Below are 21,364 nucleotides of genomic sequence, written 5' to 3'. Positions count from 1 at the left end.
ATTTGGCCATGGTTGCAAACAACGTTTGTATGGTGTTTTTTTTTTTTTTTTTGGTGTTGTTTTATTTTCTTGGTAGTTTTTTCTAGGCATTAACATGACCATCAAGGGGGATGTCTAGAATCAACGTATCCTTGTTGGCAACCCTTGAGAAGGCTGCAAACAAAGGTATAGCCAAATATGTTACGATAAGTGTAATTTTGACAGTTTTATAATGCCTTTAGAAAAAAATTGACAATAAAAAAAAATCCATATTTTTGTGTGTGTGTCAACATTTTCATTAGTCTTTACATGTGATAAAATTTTTATAAATGTGCAATGCATAAAAGTATTTTTTTTAAATTCCCAAATCTGGCCACATGTGGCCAGTGGTTGCCGATAGCGTTAGTTGGGCATGGTTGCTGACCTAGGGTTAAACATTAGTGGATATACCTGTGGAAGATTTTGCTGGGTTGATAGGTGTAAAAACTGAGTCTTTGATGCATTAAAAACCAGATTATTTTTACCCCAGTCAGAGTTACGAGCCAAGTCAGGCATTCCGTGTGCCATAGCCTCATCCCTTGTTTGCTGAAGTAACTGCTGAGATGGACACTGCGGGAACCGAATGGAAAGGTGAAGGGTCGAGTCATCAGCATTAGCGTGGATAGAGCTAGATGTACAGCTTAGAAGGTCATTGATGAATAAAAGGAAGAGAGGACAGAGCCCTAAGGAACACCAGTGTTGATAGATCTAGGAGAAGAACGATGGCCGTCTACAACAGTGGCTATAGAACGACCAGAAAGGAAGCTAGAGATGAAGGCACAGATAGAAGGGTAGAAACCGTAAGAGGGCAGTTTGGAAATTAAAGATTTATGTCAGACTCGATCGAAAGCCTTTGAGATGTTAAGTGCAATGGCATAGCTTTTGCCAAAGTCACGAAAGGAGGATGACCAGGAGTCTGAAAGTTAGGTGAGAAGATCGCCAGTGAAGCGTCCCTGACTGAACACATACTGACGATCAGAAAGAAGGTTGTGACAGGAAATTGCTTTAATAATTTTCCATTAAGAATTGACTCAAAAACTTTTGAGATACAGGATGTTAAAGCAATTGGACGATAGTTAGAGGGTTGGGAATAGTCACCCTTCTTTGGGACTGGCTGAATGAGAGCAAACTTCCAGCAAGAAGGAAAGGTACAAGTTGACAGACAAAGGCAAAAGAGCTTGCCTAGGCAGGGTGTAAGCACAGAAGCACAGTTCTTGAGAACAACAGGAGGGACTCCATCAGGCCCATATGCCTTATTAGTACTGAGGCCAGCAATGGCAGAAAATACATCAGCTGAAGACATTTTAATGTCAGCCCTGAGGAAGTCAGAGGGGGGAAGTGATGGAGGAACAGCACCGGAATCGTCTAAGGTGGAATTGGAAGAGAAAGTCTGAGTGAAGGTATCTGCTTTATCAGTAGAAGAAATAGCTACAGAACCATCAGAGTAGAAAAGAGGAGGGGAGGATGATGAGGCAAAGTTGTTAGCAAGGTTTTTGGCAAGGTGCCAGAAGGAGCGGAAAGAATTCGAGTTGGAGAGTTGGGAGCATTTAGTATGGATGAAATTATTATTAGCAGAGCGAAGAACAGACTTAGCACGATTCCGGGCAGAAACGTATAAAAGATGTGATTTACGGGTGGGTTGGCTCTGGTACCTTTTATAGGCCCTCTCCTTGTTGTGGACAGCATTAGAACAAGCATGATCAATCCATGGCTTTCTTGCATTAGTCAGAGGATATGAGAAAGGAATGTATGCTTCCATGCCCGAGAGAGTAACCTCCGTAATGCGCAAGGCACACTCAGATGGCTCCCGGCCTTGGAAGCAATAATCGTTCCAGGGAAAATCAAAGTACTGCCTGATGGCCTTCCAATCTGCAGCTCCAAAGTGCCACAGACGACGTTTCTTTGGAGGGTCCACAGTCCGTACCAAGGCGATAGCACAGGTTAAGGTGATAAGGTTGTGATCGGAGGAGGCCAAAAGCGAGAAAAGATTAATAGTGTAAGCAGAAGGATTAGTAGTAAGGAAAAGGTCAATTATGTTGGAGCTCCCTCCACGGCGGTCAGGGATACGGGTAGGGTGTTGTACAAGCTGCTCTAGGTCATTAAGGATAGAGTATATATATATATATATATATATATATATATATATATATATATATATATATATATATATATATATATATATATATATATATGTGTTGTGATGTGGTGAGGTAGTTTGAGGTGGTTTGGACTTGTGGTGAGTATGGGGGTTAATAATTGGGTGAGGAAGGTGAGAAGTGTTAATATTGGGGGTGGGGTTATGAGGGGTAGACCGAGAAAGACATGGGAAGAGGTCATTAAGTGTGACCTTAGGGTTAAGGGACTGAACAGGGATGCTGCAATGGATCGTGCAGCGTGGAGAGCCGCCATTAGGTGACCAAGGCCGACACATGCAAGCATGTTGGAGCCTTTAAAAACGAAACGAAACGAAACGATTATATATATATATATATATATATATATATATATATATATATATATATATATATATATATATATATATATGTTGATATCCACAAGAAAAAGGAAACACGAGATATCCCGGGCGCTCTTGTGTATTCACATCTTCAGGGGAGAGCAAAGTGAAGGAGTTGGAGTACACCTGTCATTATCTATACAGCAAGTAGGAGGGGAAAGTCCCAAGGAAGCCTACTAAGTCATTGACAATTACTAATGTTCTAAAATGCATCCTTATTTCTAGCTAAATAAATACAGCTAAACTTACTTCCTTAGTCCTAGCTAAATTAATACAGTATAAAAATAAATGGAAAAAGAGTATAAGACAGTATGCATCAGTTCGGTCAAGGATTGTGTGGGTAAAGTTGAAAGATGGAATACAAATGTGGGCGACTGTGTGTGTATGCGCCAAAGCAAGATCGTGCTAGAAGAGTGAGAGAAGAGTTCTGGACGAATGTAAAAGTGTACATGGAAAAGTTTGGAAGGAATGAGAGAGTATTTTTGATCGGTGATATGAATGGTAAAGTTGGGAATGTGAAGGTGGATGGAATAGTTGATGAGTGGGGTGTGCCTGCTGAGATAGATGAGAATGGGAGTGCGTTAGTGGACATTTGTGCTGGGAGGGGGTTGGTGATAGCCAATACCCTCTTCAGGCATAAAATGATCCACAGGTATACATGGCGAGTAATGAGAAGGGTGGGTGGTGAACTGAATGAAAGGAAGGCAATGATTGATTACGTGTGTGTGGATGAACGGACGCGAAGATGTGTAATGGATGCAAGAGCTTATAGAGGCTGGGGGAGTGGACTTTCTGACCACTACTTGGTGGTGGCCAGAATTAGGATTCAAGTAAGATGGAGGAATAGAAGGGAAAGACGAGAGGAAGGAGTAGTTGCAAGGAGAGTGGAAAGGTTACAAGAGGATGAGAAAAAGGCAGAGTATAAGAGAGAAGTGGAGGAACGATTGGGCAAATATGAATTGGAGCAGATGGGAGACGTGGAAGGTGTGTGTAGGATATTTACAGAAGAAATATGTGCAGCATGTGATGTGGTGTGTGGAAGGAAGAGAAGACGGATGGGGGTTCAAGGAACAGCGTGGTGGACTGAAGAGGTGAGACAGGCTGTGGCACAAAAGAAGAAAGCATACAATGAATGGATGAGAAATAGGGGCGTGGAAGAAGTTGAGAGGCGGAAGAGAGAGTTATATGTAGAAAGAAAGAGAGAGGTGAAAAGATTAGTAAGAGAGAGTAAGAAGAGAGTGGATGAGGAATTTGGAAGGAATTTGAGTGTAAAGTGGAGGGACTGTAAGAAAATTTTGTGGAAAGAGGTGAAAAGAGTATGACAGGGTGGAAGTGAAGTTAGCAGCAGGGGAGTGAAAGATAAAAATGGTAGATTACTAGTGGAGAAGGGAGAAAAAGTGAGCAGATGGAGAGAACACTTTATGGAATTGTTGAATATAGAGGATGGAAGTAATGCGAGTATAAGTGGCTGGGGAACGGATGGGAGAAGGAGAGAGGTGTGAAGACAGGAAGAAATCAGTAGGATGAAAGTTGTGGAAGCAATGAAGAAAGTTAAATCGGAGAAAGCCCCAGGAATTGATGGAGTGTGTGGTGAAATGCTGAAGCATGGGGAAGAGATAGTAGTAGAATGGATGTGGAAGATGTGCAGATTGGCGTGGGAGGAAGGTAAGTCAGGTATAATTATTCTCTTGTACAAAGGAAAAGGGGGAAAAAGAAGTGTGTGGTAATCATAGGGGCAATTGTTTTCTTAGTATAATAGGAAAAGTGTATGGTAGGATACTTATTGACAGAGTTAGAGAAAGAACAGAGAAATTAGTTGGAGAAGAACAGGGAGGCTTTAGGAAGGGAAGTGGTTGTGTAGATCAGATATTCATTCTTAGATCTTTAGTGGAAAAGTTTCTAGAGAAGGGAAAGAAGTTGTATGCGGCTATCATGGATTTGGAGAAAGCATATGACAGGGTGGATAGACAAGGATTGTGGAAAGTGTTAAGAATTATGGAGTAGATGGGAAGTTGTTGAATGCTCTCGTGAGGCCAGTCAGTCGCTCTCGTGAGGCCAGTCAGTCGCTCTCGTGAGGCCAGTCAGCTCAGACGTGCTAGAGACCTGTGGTAGTGTTGTGCTAGTGTGCTTTAGTGATCTGTGATAGTGGTTGTGTTAGTGTGTTGTAGTGATCAGCGATAGTGCTGTGCTAGTGATCCGTGAGTGTGTGTGTTGTGGTGACCCGTAGTGACCCGTGATAGGGTGTGCTACCTTGTGTGAACTAGTGCGTAATGGCTTCCTCGGCAGAGAGCTGTGTCCCCACTGCAGGTACTGAAAAGGACTACCTTGAATTAAAGGAGGAACTTCTCGAACTGAAGCGGGAGGTACAAATTCTCAGGCAGGAGAAGGCACAGATGAGGGAATTGTTGGAGGAGATGTTGGAGGAGAAAGAGAAAAGGCTGAAGGTTGGACACTAGTTAACAAGGGTGCAACGAAGTTCACTCTTAAAAAACAAACGGAAATTAAGACAACTAATACATTCGACGCACTACGGGACGAATGTGAAGGGAAGGCAGAGAGGGAAGTAGAGGAGAAGGACGGTGAGGGAACTTCCAGTACAGGTAAGTATAAACAGAACAAGAAAGGTAAGAAAAATGTTGTTGTTGTTGGAGACTCCCAGGTGAGATATCTGAACAGGGCCATGTATACTCCACTCGCTAAACATGTGTGTCTTCCAGGGGCCAGGGTGGCTAATGTGGTAGATAAAATTTCAAATATCGTAAAGGAAAGTGGTGACAAACCCACTGTGTGCCTCAGTGTACGAGGCAATGATATTAGTAGCCGTAAGAGTGAGGTACTGTGGAAAAGGTACAAGTTGATGTTAGAAAAGGTTAGGGAGAGGGGAGGAACCCCTGTAGTGCTTGGTGTTTTACCAAGGTGGCGGGTTGGAAGGGAATGGTTGAGCAGGGCAATAGGGTTTAATTGCCGCCTTGAAAGGTATTGCAAAGATAATGCAATACCTTTCATAGACAGCTGGGACCGGTTTTATGGACGAAGTGCCTTGTATAGTTGGGATGGGACTCATCTTAGCAGGCAAGGAGTTACTGTTTTAGCTGGAATGATAGATAGGGAGTTGGAGGGATTTTTTCGAGATTGAGAAGTAGGTGTACAGGAAGATGCAGCAACTACAGTCAGAAATCATTATTACCATGTTTGGATAGTTGCATCGATACTTGCAAAATTAAGAACAAAAGTTCAACCATTAGTGTATACACATCCACTCAGGCACCTCAAATTGAGCAGGCGATGATAGATGATAGAACAAGCGATGATAGAAGGGCGATAAGCGATAGTACAAAAAATTGTTATATTAGCAAAGTAAAGAGTTTCCCAGTTAGTAATAAAATAAATAACAGTAAATGCCAAGGTAAAGGCATAACTACTCGTAATAATCTGAAAGTGTACTACACAAACAGCCGGAGTTTACGTAATAAAATGGATGAACTGAGGGCTTTAATTTGTACAGAGAAAATAGACATTGCCGTTATTAGTGAAACTTGGATGAATACAGACACTCGAGAATTTTTAGCAGAATATCAGATAAAAGGCTATAATATTTTTGTGTCAAACCGTCAGGGAAGAAAGGGGGGAGGGGTAGCTATTTATGTAAAGGATTCATTAAACTGTTACAATAAAGCAGACATTAAAGTAAATAGGGACACAGAAAGTGTCTGGGTTGAAATTAGTAACAATAGGGAGAAATTAGTCTTAGGAGCAATTTACAGATCTCCTAAATTAAGTAGAGCTGATAGTAAATACCTCTGGGAGGAAATTAGGAAAGCATCACAGTCCAGCTTAGTAATAATTGTTGGGGACCTTAATCTACCAAGGATAGATTGGAGAAATCAGACAGGAGATGCAGAGTCAGAGGAATTTCTAGAGGTAGTACAGGATAATTTCCTTTATCAGTATATAAGGGAGCCCACCAGAGGTAATAATATACTAGATTTGGTTTTAGCTAATAAAGAAAATATCATTAGCGATATAGAGGTTGGTGGACGACTTGGTAATAGCGATCATGAAGAAATTAAGTTCAAAATTATTTGGGATGTCTGTTCCACTGAAAATACCTCCACCGTTCCTAATTTTCGTCTAGGAGATTTCGATGGCTTAAGAGCTTATTTTCGAACGGTATTCCACAGGGAGATTAGCTATTTGAGGGAATGTCAGGTTAGTGGGGATCCCCAGGTCATAGGTCAGGCGCAGGAAGCACGTGGGGATGTCCGTCAGGTGTCTGTGAGGTGGGAGGTGGTAGATAGGAATGTAGTCCAGGTGACGGAAATTAACTCAGCTCCAGTACCAAACAGACGTTCGACCAGTGAGAAGTATAACGAGTTAATAAATATAATATACGGAGGCCAAGATAGATATATTCCTTCAAAACCGTTTAGAACTAACAATTCAGAACCAAGATGGTTAAACAACAGATTAAAATCTCTCATAGGCCAAAGGAAAGGAATATATAGAAAAATAAAACGTGGAGAGGAACACTTACGTAACCGGTACACAATTTTAAATAGAGAAGTAAAGAGGGAGATAAGAAAAGCAAAGAGAAATTATGAAATTAAGGTTGCAAGTGAATCAAAAGTAAACCCCAAGGGTTTTTATCAAATGTACCGAACGAAAAATAAAGATAGGATAGGACCACTCAGAACAGAATCAGGTGACATTACCAGTGAAGATAAAGAAATGTGCTCCATCCTAAATAATTATTTCATATCAGTATTCACCAAGGAAAATCTAAGCCTGGTCCCTCAAGCAGCAAATATTTACCATGAGAATACGGAAAATATTCTTAGTAAAATAACCATTAGTAAGGAGGACGTATTGAAAGAAATTAACAAGTTAAAACCTCAAAAATCGCCAGGTCCGGACGATATATATGCAAAAATTATAAAAGAAACCAAAGAAGAATTATGTCAGCCACTTTTAACGTTATTTAATGACTCTTTAAGTTCAGGAGAAGTTCCAGAGGCGTGGAAAACCGCAAACGTAGTGCCCATCTTTAAAAAGGGTGATAAATCAGCTGCGTCGAATTATCGTCCGATAAGTCTAACGTCTATAGTAGGAAAAATGTTAGAGTCAATTTTGGCAAATAGGATTAGAGAACACTTAGAAAGATTTAATCTTATAAACGAAAGTCAGCACGGATTCAGGCAAGGACGATCCTGCCTCACAAACTTGTTGTCATTCTACTCGGAGGTCTATGAGGCAGTAGATAGCGATAAAGCTTACGATGTTATTTATCTGGACTTTAGTAAAGCTTTTGATAGAGTCCCACACGAAAGGTTAGTTAGAAAGGTTCGAGCACGCGGTATAGACGGCAATATCTTAAAATGGATAGAATCCTGGCTGAAAGGACGAAAGCAGAGAGTATTAATAAATGGAACTAAGTCGGACTGGGGATTAGTAACTAGCGGTGTACCACAGGGTTCAGTACTCGGTCCCTTATTATTTATCATATATATAAATGATCTAGACTTAGGAGTCAATAGCAGAATCAGCAAATTTGCCGACGATACAAAAATAGGGCGTATCATTAACTCGACTGACGATTGCCATTACTTACAAAAAGACCTCGATACATTGTCCAAATGTCTAAAACTTGGCAAATGGAATTTAACGTTGAAAAATGTAAAGTACTTAACGTAGGCAAGACCATTGGAGATACTAAATACAGCTTAGATAACAAAGAAATTAGCAAATCTGAATGCGAGAGAGATCTAGGAGTTATGATTAGTAACGACCTTAAACCTAGGCAACAGTGCATTAATGCGAGAAATAAAGCAAATAGGGTCCTAGGATTTATTTCGAGAAGCGTGAGCAATAGATCATCTAAAGTAATATTGAAACTTTATCTAGCATTAGTAAGGCCACATTTAGACTACGCAGTACAATTTTGGTGTCCTTACTATAGAATGGATATTAATTCGTTAGAAAATGTACAGAGAAGAATGATTAAAATGATACATGACGTCCGGAACCTGTCATATGAAGACAGACTGAAAAGACTAAGTCTGCATTCGCTAGAGAGGCGTAGAGTAAGGGGAGACTTAATTGAGGTGTTTAAGTGGATGAATGGTATAAATAAGGGAGATATTAGCAAGGTACTTAAAGTGACCATACAGGATAGAACTAGAAATAATGGTTTCAAACTAGAAAAATTCCGTTTCAGAAAGGAAATCGGTAGAAATTGGTTTGGTAATAGAGTAGTAGACGAATGGAATAAGCTACCTAGTAAAGTAGTTGCTGCCTCTTCCATTGAGAGTTTCAAGCATAGGCTAGATAAGCATATGACAAATAAGGGGTGGATATAGAATAAAGAAAATATTATACCCAATACTAATTCAAAAATAAATTTTCTTTTCAGGTTACACTATGATAGTCTCTATTCTCCTTTCACACTTTCCTGTAAAATGTCCACGCCAGTTTTTCTATACGGCGTGGTGTTCTTTCTGACTTTTTCCTGCCGGCTTCGGCTGGAGGGTTTGGAGGGCGGGGGAGAGCCTTCTTTGCTATCCTTATCTCATTCTAGTAGTTCAGTTACTCTTCTAGGAGCTGCCTAGCATGGGCCAACCGGCCTACTGCAGTTATCCTCTCTTCTTATGTTCTTATGGTGCGAAGGCTGCAGTGCGTGTGGATAGTGAACTAAGTGAATTTTTCTCTTTGAAAGTTGGATTGAAACAGGGATGTGTCATGTCTCCATGGCTGTTCAATCTGTACATGGATGGGGTAATAAAAAAGGTACAAGGTAGGGTAGTGGATGTTGGAGTGGCCCTGGTGAGAGAGGATAGTGATTGGAAACTCCCTGTACTGTTGTTTGCAGATGATACTGTGTTGTTGAGTGAAGACGAAGGGGAGCTGCAAGGCTTGGTGGATGAGTCTGGGAGAGTGTGTAAGAAACGGAATCTAAAGGTGAATGTAGGGAAGAGTAAAGTGATTGTCTTTGAGAGAGGTGAAGTCAGTGACTGTACAGCGAGGTTGGATGGTGAGGAATTGGACAATGTGAGTACGTTTAAGTACTTGGGTAGTGTGATGAGTAAGGATGGAGGTTTGGAGGGTGAAGTGCTTGAAGGGGTACAGCAGGGAAGAAAGGTTGCTGGTTCTTTGAAAGCAGTGATAAGAAACAGGGAAATGAGCATGGAAGTGAAAAAGTTACTACATGACAGTATTGTGATACCAACTCTAAAGTATGGAAGTGAAGCTTGGACGTTGTTGGAAGGACAGAAGTCAAGAGTGAGAGCAGTGGAAATGAGTTATTTCAGAGGAGCCTGTGGAGTCACATGGAGAGACAGGCTGACGAATGAGGATATAAAGGAGCATTGTGGTGTGGATGTGGATGTGATAGGAAACGTTATGAGGAACACACTGAGGTGGTTTGGCCATGTGGAGAGGATGGAGGGTGAAAGACTGATGAAGAGAGTGTATGTGAGTGAGGTGGAGATTGGAATAGGGAGGGGGAGGCCGAGGATGAGATGGAGGGATGGGGTGGAGAGGTGTATGAGAGAGGGGGGTGTGAGTTGGGAGCAGGGCAGTGAAAAGGCGGGGGACAGGGCGACTTGGAGGAGATTTGTTTGTGGTCACCCCAAACGAGATTGAGGCGTCTGGCAATAGACAGATAGATAGATAGACAACATAAAGCTTGATACACACATTTATGGATAACAATGAATTATATACTGTACGGTAAGCGTAACTAAGGAGTGTCGTAGGGATTATCAGGGTGAGGGAAGGGGATTATCAAACATGGGTCTATTGACCTGCCTCTCTCTCTCTCTCTCTCTCTCTCTCTCTCTCTCTCTCTCTCTCTCTCTCTCTCTCTCTCACACACACACACACACACACACACACACACACACACACACAATTTTGCGAATTAATCAAATACAGTGTCATACTTCATGGATATTTGCACACATAAATAATGTCATTAAACATATGCATGTGAAATATAGTTACTTGAACACTGATTCATGAGAAAAAGAAACAAACAAACAAACGAGATCAAACTAAGTGATTTTAACTAAGTTACATATTTTCTCTATGATGAACTTATGTAACTTGTACATCCCATTGCTCAGATTCATATTCTCGGACTCTGTGTTCTTGATTACACTGGATTCAATGATGTTCCTGTTAACAGCAGATTTGCAAGACACAACTGAAGAGGCATTATCCCAGTCAATACAGTGATTCTCATCTCTCATATTGATAAATAAGGCATTGGATATTTGCCTTGTCCTAACATTATACTTAGGTTGTTTGATTCTACCATTAAGTTCTTTGCCTGTCTGGCGTACATAAAACTTGTTGCACTCTTTATATGGTATTTTGTAAATGTAGCCACTTGAATTACCAGGTGAATTCTTAATCAACATCTTCACCGTACAAGAATTATTGAACACTACATTTACATTCCACCTTTTCATCAGTTGAGGAACTTTGGAAAATTTCTCACTATACGGTAAAATTAGGAGACTCGTTTTGTCATGGGGTGGTGCTATATAAGGGTTTCCTTGCTTGGTTGAAAGCTTTATCTATGAAGATTTGGGGGTCCTTTAATTTGGCTGCAATATCGTAGATGTTTCCAAGTTCCTCATCCATGAATTCCGGACTACGGATTCGAAGAGTACGTAGAAACATAGATGAAAACACTGACAATTTGACTTTACCCTGATGAGCTGAATAAAAACGAATATACGAACAAAAATTAGTGGGCTTTCTGTGGATACTGAACCTTAATCTATTCCTTGCTCTGTGAACAATGTAGTCTTAGTATGGCAGTTTTCCTTCATTTTCATGTTCCACTGAATTTTATGGAAGGTGCTAAATTGTTCAGCTGAGGAAGGAGAGTATCCATTTTTTCACTAGATGGCCAAAGACATATCATCTACATGTCTAAATCACACTGCATCCTTAGACAGAATGATATTAAGTAATCTTTTCTCAGAGATTTCCATATAAAGATTACTGAGAACAGGTGAGAGGGGATTGCCCATTGCCATACTAAATTTCTGACAATAATATCCTCCATTAAATTCGAATTTACATTCTTTGATACAAAGCTTTATCAACTCAATAAATGTTGTTTCTGAGACAGGCAAGGAAACGTTACTTAATGTACCTTTGAGATATTCTATCAGATCATCAACAGGAACCTTGGTAAATAATAATGTTACATCAAAGCTTACAAGCTTAAAATCACATTTTACATTTAACCTGTTTTGTCCACAACATCAGGGTTCTTTATACTAGAGTAAGAGATTGTACCAACTAGTGGACTTAGTAATGATACTAACCATTTGGATAGCTTATAGGAAGCTGAACCTACAGAGCTAATTATGGGTGTAGCAGGATTATTATGCTAGTGGGTTTTGATGAGACCGTACGTGTATGGTAAGGAAGGAGAGACAGATGTAAGACTTTTAATGGGGTCCTCATCACCTCCCAATAAATACTTCAGTTTCTTGTTAAATTGTGAATTAACTGTTTCAAGAGAACATAAGAAGATAAGAAGAGAGGATAATTGCAGTAGGCCGGTTGGCCCATGCTAGGCAGCTCCTAGAAGAGTAACTGAAGTACTAGAATGAGATAAGTACAGCAAAGAAGAAGGCTCTCCCCCGCCCTCCAGACCCTCCAGCCGAAGCCGGCAGGAAAAAGTCAGAAAGAAAACCACGCAGTATAGGAAAACTGGCGTGGACATTTTATAAGAAAGTGTGCAAGAGGGTTTCTTATAAGCTTGTCATAAGTAACTTCGTCATTAAGCAAGTCATTTTTTATAGATAAATAATCACTTTTGTTCATATTACTATAGCATTGGCTTCATCAGCTTTAGTAATATTTAGTGCATCATCTTTCTTTAGATCAGGGATGGGGAACGTACGGCCTCCGGGCCGTATAAGGCCGGCAAGACCATTTGATCAGGCCCGTGAGGCAATTCATAAATGCAGTTTCATAAACTCATATATATATATATATATATATATATATATATATATATATATATATATATATATATATATATATATATATGTTATGTACTGCGCTACAGTTGATTATAAGTTGATAATTTTGTATGGTCCGTGAATGATGTTAAAAATATCCTAATGGCCCTTAATAGGAGAAAGGTGCCCCACCCCTGATTTGGATATTTGATTGCACAGTCAACTACAATTCACATGCATATGTTTTATGACACTATTTATATGTGCAAATGTCCATTAAGCATGACTTTGATTAATTCGCAAAATTATGAGAGAGAGAAAGAGAGAGAGAGAGAGAGAGAGAGAGAGAGAGAGAGAGAGAGAGAGAGAGGCAGGTCAATAGACCCATGTTTGATAATACCCTTCCCTCACCCTGATAATCCCTACGACACTCCTTAGTTACGCTTACCGTACAGTATATATTTCATTGTTATCCATAAGTGCGTGTTTCAAGCTTTATGTTGTATGTATGTAATATTATTTATTTTTATACTGTATTAATTTAGCTAGAAATAAGGATGTAAGTTTAGCTGTATTTATTTAGCTAGAAATAAGGATGCATTTTAGAACATTAGTAATTGTCAATGACTTAGTAGGCTCCCTTGGGACTTTCCCCTCCTACTTGCTGTATAGATAATGACAGGTGTACTCCAACTCCTTCACTTTGCTCTCCCCTGAAGATGTGAATACACAAGAGCGCCCGGGATATCTCGTGTTCCCTTTTCCCTGGATATCAACATATATATATATATATAGATAGATAGATAGATAGATAGATATATATATATATATATATATATATATATATATATATAGATAGATAGATAGATAGATAGATAGATAGTTAGATAGATAGATAGTTAGATAGATAGTTAGATAGATAGATATATTATATATATACTATATATATGTATGTATGTATCTATCTATCTATCTATATATATATATATATTCAGAGAGAGAGAGAGAGCGAGAGCGAGAGAGAGAGATGAATAAAGTGGTATAACAAGAGAATATATCACACAAAAATTATCTAGAAGGAAAAAAACGATTCCAAACCCATAATGAAAGCAGAAAGGAAAAAAATATGAAAGTTGGATAATGAGGGACAGAAGGGGAAAGGCGTGAAGAGGACTTGTATATAGAACAAAGAGGAGAAGTCGTTATAGTCTGGACGAATATCACTGAACCTCGTTCCGATACATATACAAAGTCTTATTGCATTTTTTGATACATTGGACCCAACTAATGAAAATAAAATAGTGCACCCAGTTGGCACACTTGAGCATTTTGTTATATGGGCCGAAATCCAAAATGGCCGCCTGAAGAAAAGAAAAATTACAATATCTAATTGCTATTGTCACTAGTTTTAATAATATTACGTTATTTAATTGTAGAATTATTTCAATAAATTCTAGGCATAATAAAGTATATCATATATGTGTAAAATGTGAAAAGAAATATTACTCAATTAATTATAATTGCTTTACAAATGCACCAGATGTGATTACCGTACCCTGTTAGACTATCACCAGGTATTACCACAATATTTTCTTTTCTTAACAAACTATACAGGGAAAGGATGGAGAATTCGGTCTTTCTGTCAGTAAACAAGTTAAAATCTTTATCATGTCTATTCCAACAAACACATTTAAACCATATTCTTTTTCACAACTAAAATGTTCATATCCCTTATATCAGAATGTTAGACCAATTACGCCCTTCAAAATCGACCAAAATGCTTTACATCAAAAGTATATGTTGCTTATAAATATAAAAACTGATAAACTAAACACATTTACAATTAATATCTTAAGTGTTTTTCATTTCCATGTCCACACTTTCCTCCATACTTACTCTTCTTCAACTGAAACTCATGATTTATTTTGAGGGTTGTGGCGGTCAGTTCCATGGCAAACACAAAACAGTGAGCAAGAAGGTTGTGCTGCAGCACAACTGCAACGGGCAGGTGAACATGGGGTGCGGGATTGACACCCACACTTGATTAGTTTTAGGATATCAAGTGGTGCAGGAAAAACATCAGGTGGCAAGCCAATTGAAACCGACATGTTTGAATCAGGATCCTTGGTCCACCCATAATGAACAGGGTTCATTTCTGGTGGCTCTGGATCAAGGGAGCTTCTCCAAATTGCTGCCTTTAAATTGGCTATGCAAACACGTTCTTCAAATGCTTCTGTTGTTGGTGGCAAAGCTTTTAGCTGTGGTGCTGTGGTGAGCCGAAGATTGTGCATCTTCGTTTGCCACACAGTATATCTTAAAGATGTCATGTTGTTTTCATTTGGAAAGTCATAACATGCTGCAGTGAGTTTTGTGGCTTCAGCAGTAACATCAGTCAGCTCTTCTTGTTGCCACCCTAACCTAGTAAGTGTCTTCCCACTCTTTATTGCCTTTAACATTGCTTCTTTACCAATACCCCATAAATATGAAACGCTGTCACATCCTGTAAGAACTTGGGCAGGTAAGAGACTGTTAAGAACATCTTGATTTTGCTGAACTGTTGTTTTGATATATGCACTTGATCGTGAAGGGCTTGTTCCAACCACTACCATATTACAGGCAAGATTTTCTTGCTTACAGAAGTGGCATAGGAGGACAAATATGGCTGTGTCATCAGCAGCAGTTCTAATGCTGTGTCTTCCTGACCCTGCCAAATGGACAGCTTGCTGCACCACAATAACATCAGCTTCCTCATGTGTAGTGCCAAGTCAGGCCTGCTTCTTCTGATTCCATTACAAAGTTCTACTGGTATTGGTTCCTTACCTGTAATCACAAGGTGTTTGTCATTGTGTGGCAGTAAATCAGTGGGCTCACACAGATACTCACAAATGAGATTAACCACCTGGGATTTTTTGTGTATAACAGAAAAGTAGACCTTCTGTGGTGGCAGAGGTGTTGCCAATGACTCTCTGCGGCATGTACTTGCTTCCTTCCCAGCTCTAGCTGCTCGTGTTGCCTCATTTATGCTTCCACTGTGATATCTGTCAAAGACCAGATGTGTGTTTGCTGCTAACAGACAATGACATATGTACTGCACAAACTTTAGTACGGTATATAATCTTCTATTACACCTTTGCTTGGCCATTTGACAACCCAGAGTATTATAACATCAAGTATTATAACATCAGCTGGGACCGTTCTGCGATCAGATACTTTCTGTTGAATATTGGCCTTCAGGGTGGCTTTAGAAGGTGACAGCCTCATATCACCTATCATTTCCTGGAATATTGAGGGTGGAAATGTAGCCAGCTTATAAGAGAGAACACCTCTCATGTTGATGTTCCTAGAGGTTTGAAGACAAAGCACTCTTGAACAGATCAATGTGGTATCATACACAGATATATTGTCCACTTTAATTTTTTTTCTTGAAGTTGACATGAGCACAGCTGGTCTTGTGAGTGGATTGTGAAAACTCTGTGGCCATTCTTCCTCAAATGTTTTCATTATAGCTGCTCCCAATTCAATAGCCCTGTCAACATTGACATGCTCTCCACATATCCTACCTGTAACCACATTAATAAGTCCAGGTGGATGGCACTCTCCTTTCAGTGGATCTATGCAGCTTTGAAGCTTCTCCCGAATTTTCGCCCTGTCTACCTCATCACTTTGTATCCTTGAAGGACCTACTTCCTTATGGGACATGACTGTGGATTGAGCATTTCCATCATGCATGGATACAACATCTTTTTTCAGTTGAGCGCAGATATGTAGTCAAAGAGCCCACCAATTCAGTGCTGTTGGTTGATGGGTTATTCCAATAATTCCTCCTGGGCTTTGGCCATAACGCATGATAGTTGTCTCAATATACTGGTCAGACCAGATGCCATTCGAGATGCCTGGTAGATGTCGCAATACATGACCTCCGTCCATAAAAACTTAAATATCGTTAAAATAAAATGTTACAATGTGCAGTTTACAGGTGATTGTTTTGTTTAGTGCATGTTCTGATAGGAAAAGTTAATATTATTATTGTATGAAGAAATTTAAAAACTGAAAAAGATAGCTAAACATATTTTATTAGCATCATCATTTATGCAGGTGGCCATATTGGATTTCGGCCTCCATTTTGAAACGCTCAATTATGCCAGCTGGGTGCACTTTATTATTTTGATGGTTACCTCCCAAAGTATCAGAAAATACAAGAAAACTTTGTATTTATCTCGGAGCGAGGCTCACCCGAAAATGACCATTCTGCCACCAGACTATTGAGGAAGACAGAAACTTAAAGCAGGGAAAGACTGTGACAATCGGATGTAGATGCTGAGAGACAAACAACAGTACCGGTATGGTGCATAATGTTCGTCGGTAAACTTTGGGTGAACTTTTTAGAGTAGGAAATTTATATATGGCATTTATCAGCCCTTCTTCCACCTGCGGCTCTCTTGTGCTGAATTGAGTCGTCTAGTGGAAGCGCAAATTCAAGTACAAAAATACGACTCTGGGTATAAGCATGATAGACCGTTCCATGAGGTCCCACACACCTCCAGAGTGCCACATACCCTCACACGTCACCATTTCAGTGTTGATATCTACGTGTATATTGAATACGTGCGTGATTGTATCAGCCAGGATTGGTGTGAAGGCATTATTGGCTTTCTTTTTAACAAGTTGCCTGAATAAAAAAAAAAAAAAAAAAAAATGTCATTATTAGCGAAACTAAAATCATTAGTTTTTTCTCCTGTCTAGGATCCAACAAGCAATTTCACCGACGCCTCTCTCCTTGTTCCTTCTCAGCGAAAAGCTTACCTAAAGCGACAGAAGCCTGGTTGTGCGTCTATCATCAATTAGAGACTTCACCAGATCCTGTTTCAGAAATCTGCCACTAGGTTCGCTTCCGTCGCCCAGCTCTGATGCGGGATAAACACTGGAAAAGTAGCCAGTGCTTAATTTCTTTTTAATTTTGACAAAGTAAAACATCTCAAAACATATTTTACTCATCAAATTACCCAGATGGCATGATGTGCTACAAAGAAATTACAATATGGGAGCCCTTTGATTATATATAATGTATTATAAGTGTCATTTTGTAAACTCCGCTTTCGTTAGTTTACTCATCTCTGTAAGCATAGCATAGAGACAAAACCTAGGCAATTTTACTAAAACCATCCATAAAGCAAGATAACAGTGATTAAAATATTTGTAATTCGTTACTATCCACAAAAGAAAACAGATGTGTAGCCGCATATTTAGCAACACCTTTCGATATGCTGCCCTGCCTGACGTATGACTTTTCCTAACAATACGGACCTGTTGGATGTTTTGGTTATCTTAGTAACCAAAGTCTAACACAAATAATTCTTTTAAATGTTTCCCTGGCTCCACCACACAGTTTAGTAAGTTTAAACTAGTTTGTTTGGATTAATATGGCTGACTCACCAACTAAACAATCGTACAGTACATTATTTTCAGAGGAACTGCTTACTACTTTAAAGCATGCTAAAAAACACACATCAGAAGTCCTGAAGGTAATCTCCTTTTACTAACTGCACACGATTTATTCAAATATATGTAAATAGACAGCACACTATTTTAGTCCCCAAGCTAAGATTCTCTGAAAGCATGGTTATTCTTTCTTTATATATATATATATATATATATATATATATATATATATATATATATATATATATATATATATATATATATATATATATATGCGCTTGATTGAATAGGAAAAAATATTCCTATAAATAGCAGTATTATTATAAATTTATTATTAGGTACAATTTCACGGGTCTTTAAAACCCCGCAAAAATATTTAATCGAGGCTGGGCGACGCTAGACCACCTGGTGGCAGACCGCTGAAACAGGTTTGGTCAAGCCTCTAATTTCAGCCAACGTCCCTGGGGAGATAAATCCTTTCTTTGATCTCAGCCATTCTCCAATACGTTCATCAGCTTCTGCCAGAGTAAAACGCATAAAGGTACCCCGTCTTTCAATATGGTCCTAAGCAGTACGAAGCCCCTCAGACTGTCACAAGAAAGCCACTTCATATTCATAAACACCCTGCTCATTTTTTTTTTTTTTTCGGAAGGAACATTTTTAGCCGCAAGAAAGAACTGTAAAACAATCTTAGTGATGGAGATAAAGAAAATCTGACGTGTTTAACACCCTACATATCAATAGCACAATGGAGAGTGGACACAGAGAAAATTTGCCAACGTTCCCAAGAAATTGCTGAATGTCGTTGCAGCTGTAGAAGACTTATATTATTCTGTAGAAATTGCCATAAAGGTCAATGGCCATACAAGAACGTAAAATATTAAAAAGATATGAATATGTATATGTATGTTTTGACCTTTGTCTTGAAGCACGATAATTAAAAAAAAAAAAAAAAAAAGTTGTGTGGAGGTATTTACTCGAACAGTTGTATCAATTTTGAAGTGAACTGGTGAAGAAATGAAGGAATGGCACCAAAATGAACAGAGTTTGCAGTCCTACCGGACCCAGGTTCAAATCCCCACTGGGGCAGGGAATAGTTCAAGGATTTGAAATTCATAAAAAGCAGACTTTACCGATCTACCAGAAGACCCGCCGACATGTAGTAAAATTTTCATTCACATTCATTCACTGCCAGACGCCATGTATCCCAAACGGGGTGGTCAAGGGCTTAGAGTTAATTGTTTTACAGGGAGGGGCACTAATCCTCAACCAACCCCACTTGACCCGTAGGGATGCCAACAGCATCTGGTGCTCCCAGGCGGTCATCCAAGTACTAACCAGGCCCAACGTTGCTTAACTTCGCTGATCGGACGGGAAGCGGTTTACTCAACGTGGTATGGCCGTTAACCCCGCTAACATCAATACACCAGTCCCGAATGAGACATGTGGAGATGTGTGGTATATAGGAGGACTACTAGGCCTTGGGAGCAGGTTGCGAAGCCTATGCCCAGAGTCGGACACATGAAAAAAAAAAAAAAAAAAAAAAAACTGTGGAGACATGATAAGGCAGGATGAGAGTGGTGGGCAATCTTGGTGAGTCAGAGAATCGCAATAGGAAAGGACAGAGAGATGAAGCGGCTAGAGAAACAGATGAGTACAGTACAATAATTGCAAGAGACTGGTGAGACTGTCAAGTATGAAGACTTAAACATGTAGGAAGACAATGTTCGGCAAGTAGACAGGTAGGGTGAAACTACTGAGCTCTGTAACATGGAGTGGCTGTCTCCGCAGCGAGCATGTGACGGTAGCCATGTTGAGAAAACCAGCTTGTCGTCTCCACCATATTAATGTAAATGGAACATTGTTCTTAGCCTGCATTTTCTGTTTCAGTGCTGCTTCATTGTGTATATTTGTATCATAATACAAAAACATATATGGATTATGATTTTTTCTGCCTAATTGAATGAATTATTTGGGATACATTTAGCCAAGAGTATGAATAAAACAACTTACGTTGCAAAATTGCAGAGTATTTATTTTTTCGTTTTCGTTTTTATGACTTTCTTAACTTAATGTTTGTTTAATTATGAGAGTAAAGATAAAATTAAGGCCAATGGAAAGAACATATATATATATATATATATATATATATATATATATATATATATATATATATATATATATATATATATATATATATATATATATGAGAATAATGTATATTTCGCCATCAAAAAGTGATGTACCCTAATAATAGTGTAGCACTGTGATACTAGTTTTATTAATATCTGAAAATGATTGTCTTCAATGGAAATGTAAAAGATATCGGTGGTTAGACAGTCATATATATATATATATATATATATATATATATATATATATATATATAAATACTGTGTCAGATGTGTATCACAGCTGTGGAAATAACTATTGGCATTAGCTGATACTTTAAGAATTCCTGCTTGTTCTTTTGCAAAATTTGAAAGCATTGTTCAGTTTTAGGACAGATTTTAAATACACTCACTTGCAAAAAGGAGGCCTCCCCCTGTCTCTCTTGTCAATATACTTTCTCAAATCGCATTTACCTTTAGATGCTAATACCAGTGCTTCTTGACAAAACGTTATTTTTTCTAAGTAAGCATAAGAAAATAGTGATATCAAAACACTGATATCTATATTACAAATATCTCTCTCTCTCTCTCTCTCTCTCTCTCTCTCTCTCTCTCTCTCTCTCTCTCTCTCTCTCTCTCTCTCTCTCTATGTGCAACAACAACACACCGTGAGTATGAGATCACAGCAGCTCCATCATCCTCTCCATTTCCCCATTCCTGCAGCTCTATGAAGAGATGAAGGCAGACACAGAAAAATAATGATAAAGGTGAAGGACGAAGTAGGCAGCACTGCTCACTTCTCGTGGTGATGCCTACTTCGTCCTTTACCTTTATAATTTCTTTCTGTGTCTACCCTCCGTTCTTCCCATTTCTCCCATCTGTCCTGTCACTTTTAATTACTCGTCTTTCCTTTTTAAGTGGCGTTAAATTGTGTGACAAGCCTAATGGTTTCTTGTATTCAAGGAAACCATTTACAACGCTGGGTGGTAACCATATAATCAACCTATTTGTGTTCCCTACGAATCAACAAGTGGGTTGGAGGAGGGTAAGTGCCCCTCCCAGTAAAACAAGCAACTCAAAGGTAAACGCCCACCTCTTACGGGATTACGACGTCTGGCTATAGAATAGATAGACAGACAGACGGAAAAGTCAGTGCCAGAGAGCCTACAAAACAACGACATACCTCTCTATCTGTTACCTGATGCTGCATCCTTTCTCTGCAACGATTCTGGCTGCCGTGACACACCATCATCATATTTAAAGCATCACATTGTACTTCCACCCAGTATGGGCAAGGG

At 39.2% G+C, this 21,364-nt stretch overlaps 1 pseudogene; it reads right to left on the bottom strand.

Moving 5' to 3' along the window:
* Positions 1 to 19,248: 19,248 nt before the first annotated feature.
* LOC145401494 (5S ribosomal RNA) lies at positions 19,249 to 19,363 on the bottom strand (annotated as a pseudogene).
* Between the last annotated feature and the right edge of the window lie 2,001 nt (positions 19,364 to 21,364).

The sequence above is a fragment of the Coenobita brevimanus genome, chromosome 55, assembly GCF_032717465.1.
Source record: "Coenobita brevimanus isolate Jiangsu-jjx chromosome 55, ASM3271746v2, whole genome shotgun sequence".
NCBI lineage: Eukaryota > Metazoa > Arthropoda > Malacostraca > Decapoda > Coenobitidae > Coenobita > Coenobita brevimanus.
The sequence above is the reverse complement of the archived record's forward strand: the minus strand, read 5'-3'. Positions and strand labels throughout refer to the sequence as shown.